This window comes from Macaca nemestrina, chromosome 9 (assembly GCF_043159975.1).
Source record: "Macaca nemestrina isolate mMacNem1 chromosome 9, mMacNem.hap1, whole genome shotgun sequence".
In the NCBI taxonomy this organism is placed as follows: Eukaryota; Metazoa; Chordata; class Mammalia; order Primates; family Cercopithecidae; genus Macaca; species Macaca nemestrina.
This window is the reverse complement of record NC_092133.1, coordinates 84576889-84588323: the sequence shown is the minus strand read 5'-3', so window position 1 is coordinate 84588323 and position 11435 is coordinate 84576889. Positions and strand designations below refer to the sequence as shown.

Below are 11435 nucleotides of genomic sequence, written 5' to 3'. Positions count from 1 at the left end.
GAATTGTTGCATTAAGGGCACACACTTGTGAAACGTTCTTCAGTAGTGTTGCTTATCTGTCCAGGCCACACCAAGCAGTGTGCGGGAGTCCTAGGCCCCACTGCCCCCCTCCCCCAGCACAGGTGACTTCCATCTGTGTCCTGTTGCCCTTCTGGTAAGTCGTCAGCCCTACAACACTGCTCAGGACTGCAAGGACTTGACCCCTGTGGCCTGAGGGAGCACTGTAGGATTTCAGGGTGGAGAGCTCCAGCTGAACTGCCCCTGTGCAGAGGCTGAGGCAGGGTGCCTTTCCTGGCTTCCTTGGATTGGGAAGGGTGTGGGAGTCCTCCTGTGTCCTCAAGGCCCAACTCCCTCCTCGTGGACCCTCAGTGACACCAGATGAGGATTTGGTCCAGTGGACACACAGATATTCATTCAGACACAGCCACTTCCTTGTAGGGAAGCCCCCTGGGAATTCAGTTTTGGGGATGGATCACAGGAGCAGGGAGGTCAGAGTGGAGACTGCCCTCCACTCTTCCTCACTTGGACTTTTGAGTGTTGTTCTTACATAATCCAAGCAAGAGATTATTCATGGATATGACTTTAATAATGCAAAGAGCCAGGACCAAGTTATTTGCAGATTCAAGTTTAGCAAAACAAAAGTCATTGGTAAGTAGCCTCCCCTGAAATCTGCAATGATCCAATGAGGTTTTCCTTTGAGCATTACGGTGACATTCAAACGATTTCAGATTTCAGAGCATTTTGGATTTTGAATTTTCAGATTAGGGATACTCAACCTAACTAAGCAAGGTCACCTGTGAAGAGCAGCTGGCACAAGTATGGACTTTATAATATTTTAAACTCTCCTATCGTTTGGCAACACTCAAGCATCGGGGAACCTCTGCAATTGGAGAGTGGCCTGAGGAAGCGCCCAGTCTAGGCAGACACTGTGCCCTGGGTAGCGGGGGAGTGTGCTCTTCCCTGCTGAGTGCCTGAGGTGCTTTTGGATTTTCTGCATCCCCCTCAATTCTCCCTCTTGACCCCTTGATGCATTCATTCCATCTGATCATGTTATGTTCAATGGGCTCTTATTCAGGGTCATCTGGCAAACTTGGAATGACTCCTCTCCCTGCAGGATGCTTCTCGGCCATCTCTCCTCCTGTCCCTGCGTATATAGAGTGGGGCAGAGGCTGTCATTGTCACAGTCTCATGTGGCAGAGTTGTGTAGGTGGTCTCAGGCCATTAAGATTCCACTGACGTATACTTTCATGGGAGTGACTTAGGGACGGAGCAGCCCCTTCCTAAGGAGAGCTACTGGGTATTGACTGCTTCTTATATCAGGTATTGTGCCAAGTGCCTTACACTCACTGTCTCCATGAATTCTCCAAGCAGCCTTACTGCATTTCCTTTGCATGGGTGGATAACTAGGGCAGGGGTGACGGAAGAGCTTTCCCAGCACCACACACCTGGAGAGTAGACCCAGGAGATCTGTCTGCCCAGTGGGGGCCTTCCGTGTCCCTGAGATGATGGTTTTTGGGGAAGGCATGGCCCTGCCTATCCCCAGGAAGTCCAATCAGACGCCTCCTCTGCCCGCCTGTGGGTGCACTGGTTTCCTGGAGGGCACTAGTTTTTTCTCCAAGGTGGGCCAGCACCAGGTCTCACATAGGAAAGCCCATGCCACAGTCCTGGGTGCCTCTGCAGACGGCCACACTGCTCCTGGTTGGTGACTGTGCAGAAGTGACTGGGCATGGCTGTGTATCGCAGGGAGCTAGGATGCACTGAGGAGTGACTTTGTCATTGATTACATTTTCCTCTGAAGAAAACATTCATGAAACATTTTAGAAATAGGGAAGCAAGAAGACATATTCAAAGCTTGATGTTTCTATCTGCTTCATGTTTTCTGTCTTTATAGGCTACATTTTTGTAATTTAAGAAATTTTTTAATATGGTGACTGAAGTATGGGTTTAATCAGTTAATCTGTTTGAAAACTCTTTTTCCAGCAGCCCGGTGTTGCTGGGCCTTCTGCCCATCTTGGCCCTGAACCATGGCCTCAGGGTGCCAGTGCCACCCGCCCTCCCCTGGAGCTCCCTGAGCTGTCCCAAATGCCATACTGCAGTCAGATCACACCTCTTGGGGATTTTTAACCCAGTAATCCCAATCTTTCCATCTCTCAAAGTAAATCTGTTTCCTAACCATGTTTTCCTGATCGTTATCTTTATCAGCACCAAGGAAGAGGTCAACAGTTTAGAAATTCATGGCTAATCTGACAGTTGGGTTCAGGCCAACAAATTGTTCCATGTGGAAATGAATCATTTTGCCTACAGTAACACTGACCTACATGAAAAAGAGAAAAACAATAGAAATTACTTTTATGTATACATGAAATTTTAATTTATAAAATTATATTATATTTTGCTATACATTTGTACAATTATTTTACAGTGTTAATTATATTTTATTATAACAATCATACAATGTAGAAAAAAGAAACATAGACAAAACATAATGAATAAAAACATTACCCCAAATCCCAAACCCAAAGACAAGTGCTATTAACATTTTCAACTACAGCATAATAAATTTAATTTTGCTTAAATATGACGGAAGAAAAAGAAAATGAAATGGGATTGAAGAAACTGTGGAGCATCACACGAATGCTTCTGGTCGCCTGTGACGAAGTGGCTGTCCCTTTCCCTCCATGCCTCTCCTTCCCTCTGCTCATGGACATCACAGCACATCACACTCTGCCATCTATTTTGTTCTCTATTTTTAATTTTGTTGTCTGTCTCCCACGCAGTCCTTAAAGGTGAGTTCTTGAGAGCAGGGACTCTGCCTGCCTGTTCCTGTTACACAGCAGAGCGCTGCACAGGGCCTGGGTGTGGCGGGTGCTCATAGGGATCTCTGCAATAGGAAAGCAGAGCCCAGATGCCGGTCGTGGACCACGGGGTCAGCTCTGCGTGATGAGGACCGGAGGTGGGAGGGACAGTGGACAAACATGTGCATCGACATTCTTCCCACGTCATTTCCTTTTAGAAAAAAAAAAAAAAAATCAGTATGGACAAGACTTTCATGACTTGCCCTGGACCAAAGATTAAAAACAACCTGGACAGTAAGAATCTCTGGCAGGAGGCCCTAGAGGGCAGGAGGCCAAGGGTCACGGTTGGGCACCGTGAGGTGTACAGAATGTGGATGCCCCCCTGCTGGGGCAGCACGTGTCTGCGGCTGGTCTAAGGACACAGTGCTCACCTCCCTTGTTGGTGGCCCCCAAGGTGTTCAGGGATCCGCAGTGTCCTAGGGATCTGCAGTGTCCTAGAGATCTGCAGTGTCCTAGGGTCTGTGAGGAGGGCAAGATGCCGGAGATGATTGCCCGAGGAATGGTACCGTTGCTCCAGGTCACCTTTCAGAGTTAAGCCAACGGACTCTGTAAATACAGAAGAGCCAGAATGGTTGACACCAAGCAGCCATTTGTGGTCATTTAGGACACAGTCACAATGACATGAGATCTCATGCAAGGCCCCTCGCTGCTGGACCCACATCCCCCTTGGCCATCATTGCTGAGGTAGACCTCATAGTGCTTTGGGGAATGAGAGCATTGCCCATGCTGTCCACTCACCGAGGGCAAGAACTGCATCTCCCTGGGCTGGCTGTCACCATCTTCGCTTTCTGTGCTTTAGGGAGGTCTTTGTTGAAGCCAGCCTGAACAATGGCAGAAATGTCTTTTCTAATGACATCACTTTGAAGAGCACCACCTGTGTGAGTACCAGGGTGGGGATGCCACCAACCTGGGCTGTCCAGAGCCCCTGCACTGGAATGAGGTACACCCTGGGGAGGACAGGAAGAGCACACAGTTCCTAGGCAGTCCCAGAAAAGTAGCATGTGCAGCAGACACCTGAGCCTGCTTGATCCTGTTCCAGCTGGCACAGGGGGGTTAGGCTTGGAGGCTGTGTGCCAGGAGCCAGAATCCAGGACCTCTAGAGTCTCCAGCTTCTCCACATGGGCCTCCCAGGTCCAGGGGATCTGGAGAATTCCACGCACTACCTTCAGGATGCGCGTGCCGCTGAACCGGTGCCCCAGCTGCTAATCTGATCCTAAACCCACTTACAACCCCATCCCCGCAGCCTGCCTGGTAGTCATCTGCTGTCATTTCCCAGATGCTGTCAGCCTCCTTTCTGCCTCTCCTCCCTGCTCGGGCCCCGGAGCTGCCCCTCTCTGCTCCCTCCCCGAGCCCTGCAGTATGTCCCCTCCCGCTGCTGATGGGGAGGCTGTCAGGCGCCCAGGCCAGGCTCAGGCCCAGCTCAGGCCAGCACAGGTTCTCTCCTCTCCCCTCCCTAGCCTTCTTTCTAAGCAGAGGTGGAAGGCCTGGGCAGCCTGCATTCCCATGGATGCCGCCCAAAGTCCCTTTACTGTGAAGAACAGCCAGAGAAGAGTTCCCGTTGCTTACACCCCATGTATCCCTGGTTCTGAGCCAGGCCTTTCTCCGAGCTCTGTAAACCTCACAAGTGCCCCCAGGGAGGGAGGCTTATTCCCTTTCCACAAGTGTGGAGGCTGAGGCTCAGAGCGGTGCGTGGATGTGCCCATGGTGCAGAGCCTGGAAGTGGGGAGAGCGGCTGTGGGGGATGGACCAGGGTCTCCTGCCCCTGCTCCTGCACCTGTACCTCTCTCGGCCACGGTACCCCCACCCTCACTTATCTTTGTACCTGTAGATTTAGTTGTCCTCAAAGAAGCCCTGTGCTGCAAGCGAGGTGTTCAGTGAGGCTAGGTTCATCAGATCACAGAAACTTCTGGGACTTTCTTGGCAACGCTCTAGGGCAGAGCCTTTGAGCAGGACCGAAGGAGGAGTCTGTAGCTCTCTGGTGACCAGCCCTGGCCACTAGCCTCACTTTGGTACATGGAGGAGGGACCAGCTAGGGAGAGCGAGGAGTGGGCAGATGGGTCACCAAATGGTGGGCACCGGGAAGAGGCCACCCAGGCCACTGACATTTGGATTGTCTACCAGGCGTAGTGCACGTTAATACCTTTCTCCTACAGGGTGCCAGTCCACCACAGACCACCATTCGCCACAGGCAACCCGTCCATCACAGAACACGCATCCATCACGGACTACCTGTCCATCACAGGCCACTCATCCACCCCAGAGCACCCATTCATTATAGAACACCCGTCCACCACAGGCCACCCATCCATCACAGGCCACCCATTTACCACAGAGCACCCATCCACCACACAGCACCCATTCACCACAGATCACCCACCCAACACAGAACACCCATCCACTACAGGCCACCCGTTCACCACACAGCACCCATCCACCACAGAACATTCATCCACCACAGGCCACCCAATCGCCACAGAGCACCCATTTACCATAGAACACCCATCCATCAGAGAACATGTGTCCACCACAGACTACCTGTCCACTACAGGGCACCCATTCATCACAGGCCACCCATCCACCACAGGCCAACCATTCCCCACAGGCCACCCATTCCCCATAGGCCACCTTTTCACCATAGAGCCCCCATTCACCACAGAACACCCATTCATCCCAGGGCACCCATTCACCACAAAGCACCCATCCATTACAGCCCCTACATCCACCACAGGCCAGCCATTCACCACAGAGCCCCCATCCATCACAGAACACCCGTCTGCCACAGGCCACCCATTCACCACAGAGCACCCATCCACCACAGGCCAGCCATTCACCACAGGCCACCCATTCACCACAGAGCCTCCATCCACCACAGGCCAGCCATTCACCACAGGCCACCCATTCACCACAGAGCCTCCATCCACCACAGGCCACGCATTCACCACAGAGCCTCCATCCACCACAGGCCACGCATTCACCACAGAGCCTCCATCCACCACAGGCCACGCATTCACCACAGAGCCCCCATCCATCACAGGCCAGCCATTCACCACAGGCCACCCATTCACCACAGAGCCTCCATCCACCACAGGCCACGCATTCACCACAGAACTCCCATCCATCACAGGCCAGCCATTCACCACAGGCCACCCATTTACCATAGAGCCCCCATCCATCACAGGCCAGCCATTCGCCACAGGCCACCCATTCACCACAAAGCCCCCATCCATCACAGGCCACGCATTCACCACAGAGCCCCCATCCATCACAGGCCATGCATTCACCACAGAGCCTCCATCCATCACAGGCCAGCCATTCACCACAGAGCCCCCATCCATCACAGGCCATGCATTCACCACAGAGCCTCCATCCATCACAGGCCAGCCATTCACCACAGAGCCCCCATCCATCACAGGCCATGCATTCACCACAGAGCCTCCATCCATCACAGGCCAGCCATTCACCACAGGCCACGCATTCACCACAGAGCCCCCATCCATCACAGGCCATGCATTCACCACAGAGCCCCCATCCATCACAGGCCAGCCATTCACCACAGGCCACCCATTCACCACAGAGCCCCCATCCATCACAGGCCACGCATTCACCACAGAGCCCCCATCCATCACAGGCCATGCATTCACCACAGAGCCTCCATCCATCACAGGCCAGCCATTCACCACAGAGCCTCCATCCATCACAGGCCAGCCATTCACCACAGGCCACGCATTCACCACAGAGCCCCCATCCATCACAGGCCATGCATTCACCACAGAGCCCCCATCCATCACAGGCCACGCATTCACCACAGAGCCCCCATCCATCACAGGCCATGCATTCACCACAGAGCCTCCATCCATCACAGGCCAGCCATTCGCCACAGAGCCCCCATCCATCACAGGCCATGCATTCACCACAGAGCCTCCATCCATCACAGGCCAGCCATTCGCCACAGGCCACCCATTCACCACAAAGCCCCCATCCATCACAGGCCACGCATTCACCACAGAGCCCCCATCCATCACAGGCCATGCATTCACCACAGAGCCTCCATCCATCACAGGCCAGCCATTCACCACAGAGCCCCCATCCATCACAGGCCATGCATTCACCACAGAGCCTCCATCCATCACAGGCCAGCCATTCACCACAGGCCACGCATTCACCACAGAGCCCCCATCCATCACAGGCCATGCATTCACCACAGAGCCCCCATCCATCACAGGCCAGCCATTCACCACAGGCCACCCATTCACCACAGAGCCCCCATCCATCACAGGCCACGCATTCACCACAGAACCCCCATCCATCACAGGCCAACCATCCACCACAGGCCACCCATTCACCACAGAGCCCCCATCCATCACAGGCCAGCCATTCACCACAGGCCACGCATTCACCACAAAGCCCCCATCCATCACAGGCCATGCATTCACCACAGAGCCCCCATCCATCACAGGCCAACCATCCACCACAGGCCACCCATTCACCACAGAGCACCCATCCATCACAGGCCAGCCATCCATCACAGGCCAGCCATTCACCACAGGCCACCCATTTACCACAGAGCATCCATCTATCACAGGCCAGCCATCCATCACAGGCCACTCGCCCACCACAGAGTCCCCATCCATCACAGGCCAACCTTCCATCACAGGCCACCCATCCATCACAGGCCACCCGTCCACCACAGTCCACCCATTCACCACAGAATATCCATCTATCACAGAGCACCCTTCCACCCCAAACCAGCCATCTATCACATACCACCCATCCACCACAGACCACCCGTCCATCATAGACCATTCATTTATCACAGACCATTCATTCACTGCAAACCACCCATCCATCACACACCACCCATCCACCACAGACCACCCATCCACCACAAAGCACCCGTTAATCACACACTGCCCATCCATCACAGAGCGCCCATCCATCACAGCCCACTTGTTCATCAGAGAGTACCCATCTGCCACAGAGCACTCGTCCATCATAGGACACTGGTCCATCACAGGAGGCAAGTCAACCAGAGGGCTGGACAAGCAACCCACTAATCATCCAGGTCCTGCTGGCCCTGCTCCTGACCCTGCTGCTGCTTTGTGGTTTCTGGCAGGTGTGTGACAGGAGAATAAGTGCTCCCTGCCCGCCCAGCCCTGGGGCTCAGACACAGGTCCAACCTCCAAGGGACTTCAGCATGTGACTGCCGCATGATCCCACCTGTGGGAAGTTTCCCATCAGTTCCCAGGTCATCACATGAGCCAAGGGAAGCTGTCCACACGTTCACAGAGTCTAGGAATCCTAGACTTCTGTAGGACCTCCTGCCCCGGCTGGTCACAGAGAGCTGGCCTGGGATGCCCTGGACATGGGGCTGAGGCCTGCCCTGGCTCCTAGAGAAAAGTGACCCCAGAATCCCTGAAACCAGGGCTACCTCAACAATCCGGACTTCCGGAAGCCTCAGATGGACAGGCCAGGAGGCGTCCTCTGTGTGGAGGGAGGAAGAGAGGGTCCCCCATGAGGCTCTGCTGGCCCAAATGGAAGACAGTGCTATAACCCCCAGCTGTCTGTGCCTTGAGAAACCAGCGTGGATCTTGGCATATGTCTGGTGCCTTCTCCATTCCTTCATCTGTCTTTACTGAGCTCCAGCTTCCTCTGGGCCCCACGCTGGGCTGGGGAAGGACAGAAATGAAGCAGCCACTGTTCCCCATGGGGAGCTCACAGTCCTGTCTGGTCAGGGCTGAGGATGAAACGTCCACCCCACAGGAGTGGGAATGGCTACCTCTAAGGCAGAGCAGGACCCAAAAGCAGAGATGGAGCCCAGGGCGGGGAGGGCAATAGAGGCCTTGGAGTTGAGGTGGACGGACTCAGCCCAGAGAGCTGCAGACAGACAGAGCAGGGGGAGGAGAGGACAGATCCCAGCCCAGGGAACACGCAGGTCTCATCTCTGCCCAGGGAGCCACGAGGGGAGGAAACCGGGGACTCAGCCATGAGGCTGGGAGGTCAGGGAAGGCTCCCAGGGACAGATAGGCTCTCCCTGAGGAAGGGAAGAGGGGCGGGCGCTCTCTTTTCCATATGGCTGTGGGCAGAGAAGGACACTTGCAGGGGCTGGGCCTCTCTAGGGACCTGATCCCTGGCCTGGCTGACCCCTAGGAACCCCACAGCAGCAGTACAGGGGTTCCCCTTGGATAAGGTTGGAGGCTGAGGCCTAGAAGAGGGAGCCTGCTGGGTACAGCACAGGCTCAGAGTGCCCAGGTGACACCCTAAAGACCGTGCTCTGTCCTGCTGCCCCACCCCCATCCAGCTCTGCTCCATACCAGGGTCCCAGCTGGGTACAAGGCCAAGGCAGAGCCAGCCCACTCCCATCCAGCTCTACTCCAGACCAGGGTTCCAGCTGTGTACAGGGCCAAGGCAGAGCCTGCCCACCCCCATCCAGCCCATGTTTGTCTCTTTTGAACATTCTAGACTGTCAAGGATCCACCACCTCTGCAGAAACCAGAAAAGGTAAGTCGCAGTTCCAGTCCCGATATTGTCACATCCCAAGGAGTCCACTGACCTTCACCAAGAGTGCCATGAAGCCTGAGCCCCATGACCTCCACCTACTTGGGAAGAGAAGAAGGTGACAGAGGGGCAGAGTGGAGCCTGAGAAGGGTGGGGACTCACAGTGATGTCCCCAGCACACCCTTCTTGCTCCCTGCACCCCTCAACATGAGCCTTCTCACCAATTCACAGCCTGGGGTGGCCAGTTTCAGCAACTGTGATGATCTCTCCTGAGTAAATGGGGCTCTTCTGACAATACCCACGGAGCATGTACAAGATGCTGAGGATGGAGCGCTCTGGAAAAGAAGCCCCATGTTTTAGGGATCTGGCCCCATCCCCAGCCTCCGGATGCGGGTGTGGCTCCATTTGGCCTCCCTGGATCCCTGTCTCCTGGTAGGGATGAGGGGCTGGCTAACGTTAGCTTCAAGGGACTGCAGGGCTGAAGGATGCAGGAGTCCTGGCAGGCACCGAGCTGGGAGAGACACCCAGCCCAGTGAACACAGGGGCCAGGAGTCCGGAAGCAGGCTCCTGGGACAGGGACCCACCCCAAGGGCCATGGGCAGTGGTGAGGGCAGTAGCTGAGGCAGGAGGCCCTGGACCTGAGATGGGGGGGGGAACAGACCTCCCTGGCCAAGTCTGTCCACTGCGGTGCTGCAGAGTGGGCTCGGGGAGGATGCATCTGCAACCAGGTGGATGCGGACAGCCACTTGCAAATTCTGGGACCATTGCACAGCCCCCAGAGCAGGCCTCTTTCAACAAGGGTGGTCACGGGAGAACCAAAGGGACAGAGATGAAGTCGTTGGCATTTAGGGGAAAAACCATGTCTGCAAACCAGGAGGAGTTTGCATGTTTCTCACGCGAAAGATGCTCCCCTGTTGTGTGGGCTCCTCACTGGTCCTTTCATTCCACAGACGCACATCTGGGAGCGGTCAGCACTGTGCCTGGTGCTGGGGCAATGACACCATGGCCTTGCACTCAGGATCTGCCCGTAAAGGAAGCAAACAGTTGTTTTTCTTAGTTTAGAAGCCAGAATAGGAGAAACTACCTCCTCTTCCTTCATCACCACTGCCCCCGCCTCCTGTGAACACCTGCCCCACTGTGATTTTTTATTGCTGTGGGTGCCGAGGAGTGTACAGGATAAGAGGGATAGAGGTGAGAAGCACAGAGGGGCTGTGACCCCCAGGCTGGGACTGCAGGAGGAGGGTGCAGCTGGGTCCTGCTGCAGAGGCCTGGGCCCTGGAGGAAGGCAGGCTTTATGGGTGTTGGCCTTGGGTCACTTGATGCCAGGGGCAACCAGATGCCCACCTCACCCTAGTGTCCCAGTGGAGGGCAAGTATGAGGGCTCCTGTCCCCTGCACCACCAGGCCTGTCCCAGCACAAGGAGTTTCCTCTTTGAAGGATCCAGATTTCTGGACATAGCAGCTAGTGACGTCTGAGCAGTCCTGGCTCTCCCAGGGGTTATAATCAGCTCTGGTAGTGGCTTAGGTTTCAAATCAGTGGCCTGAGGGTTGATGAGTCAAACAAACTGAATCACAAAGTCTCCCACAGGTCAGTAAAATATCAACGTAAAATAATCAAAGGGTCAGAATGTAGATTAAAGATAATTTATTCACTTGAAAAGATTGAGGATGGACCAACTGGGAAGCATAGATTCCAAAAAACAAGTCAATATTACAAAGTGGAGAAGTTAGGGACCATTTATACAGACAAAGTTTAGGAAAGTTAAACTGAATTTTAACATCTGTCCACGTGAAGTTTAATGCATAGTTACAATGATCTGATTAGTGGAGATAGTCTTTCTCTTTTGGGAAAGGTATATTTAACATTCCACACTAAAGATGTAACTATCATGAGGTCTTGGGCACCCTCTGTTCTCAGTTAAGAACAGGACAACAAAAGGAGGCAAGTAATCTATAACAAGGATCAATGATGGGAAGGGAGGCTTTCTGGTCTCTGGTCTCTCCTAGTCATTTACAGAACTAGAACAATGAGAGAGAGTTAAGCTATAATCTATGAAGCCAAATTGCAAACATGGTATGTGACTGA

The 11435-nt window shown here is 54.0% G+C and overlaps 1 long non-coding RNA gene across 2 annotated transcripts; it reads right to left on the bottom strand.

The window, feature by feature from the left end:
- Positions 1–3226: 3226 nt before the first annotated feature.
- LOC105486678 (uncharacterized) lies at positions 3227–10553 on the bottom strand. 2 transcript variants are annotated; one of them, XR_011607895.1, is made up of 4 exons: positions 9334–10553; positions 8284–8631; positions 3594–4884; positions 3227–3401 (listed from the first exon to the last, which is right to left on the bottom strand). It is a non-coding gene; the product is annotated as an uncharacterized lncRNA (long non-coding RNA). The 2 variants fall into 2 exon arrangements; XR_011607894.1 differs by having other exon boundaries at positions 8284–10553.
- Between the last annotated feature and the right edge of the window lie 882 nt (positions 10554–11435).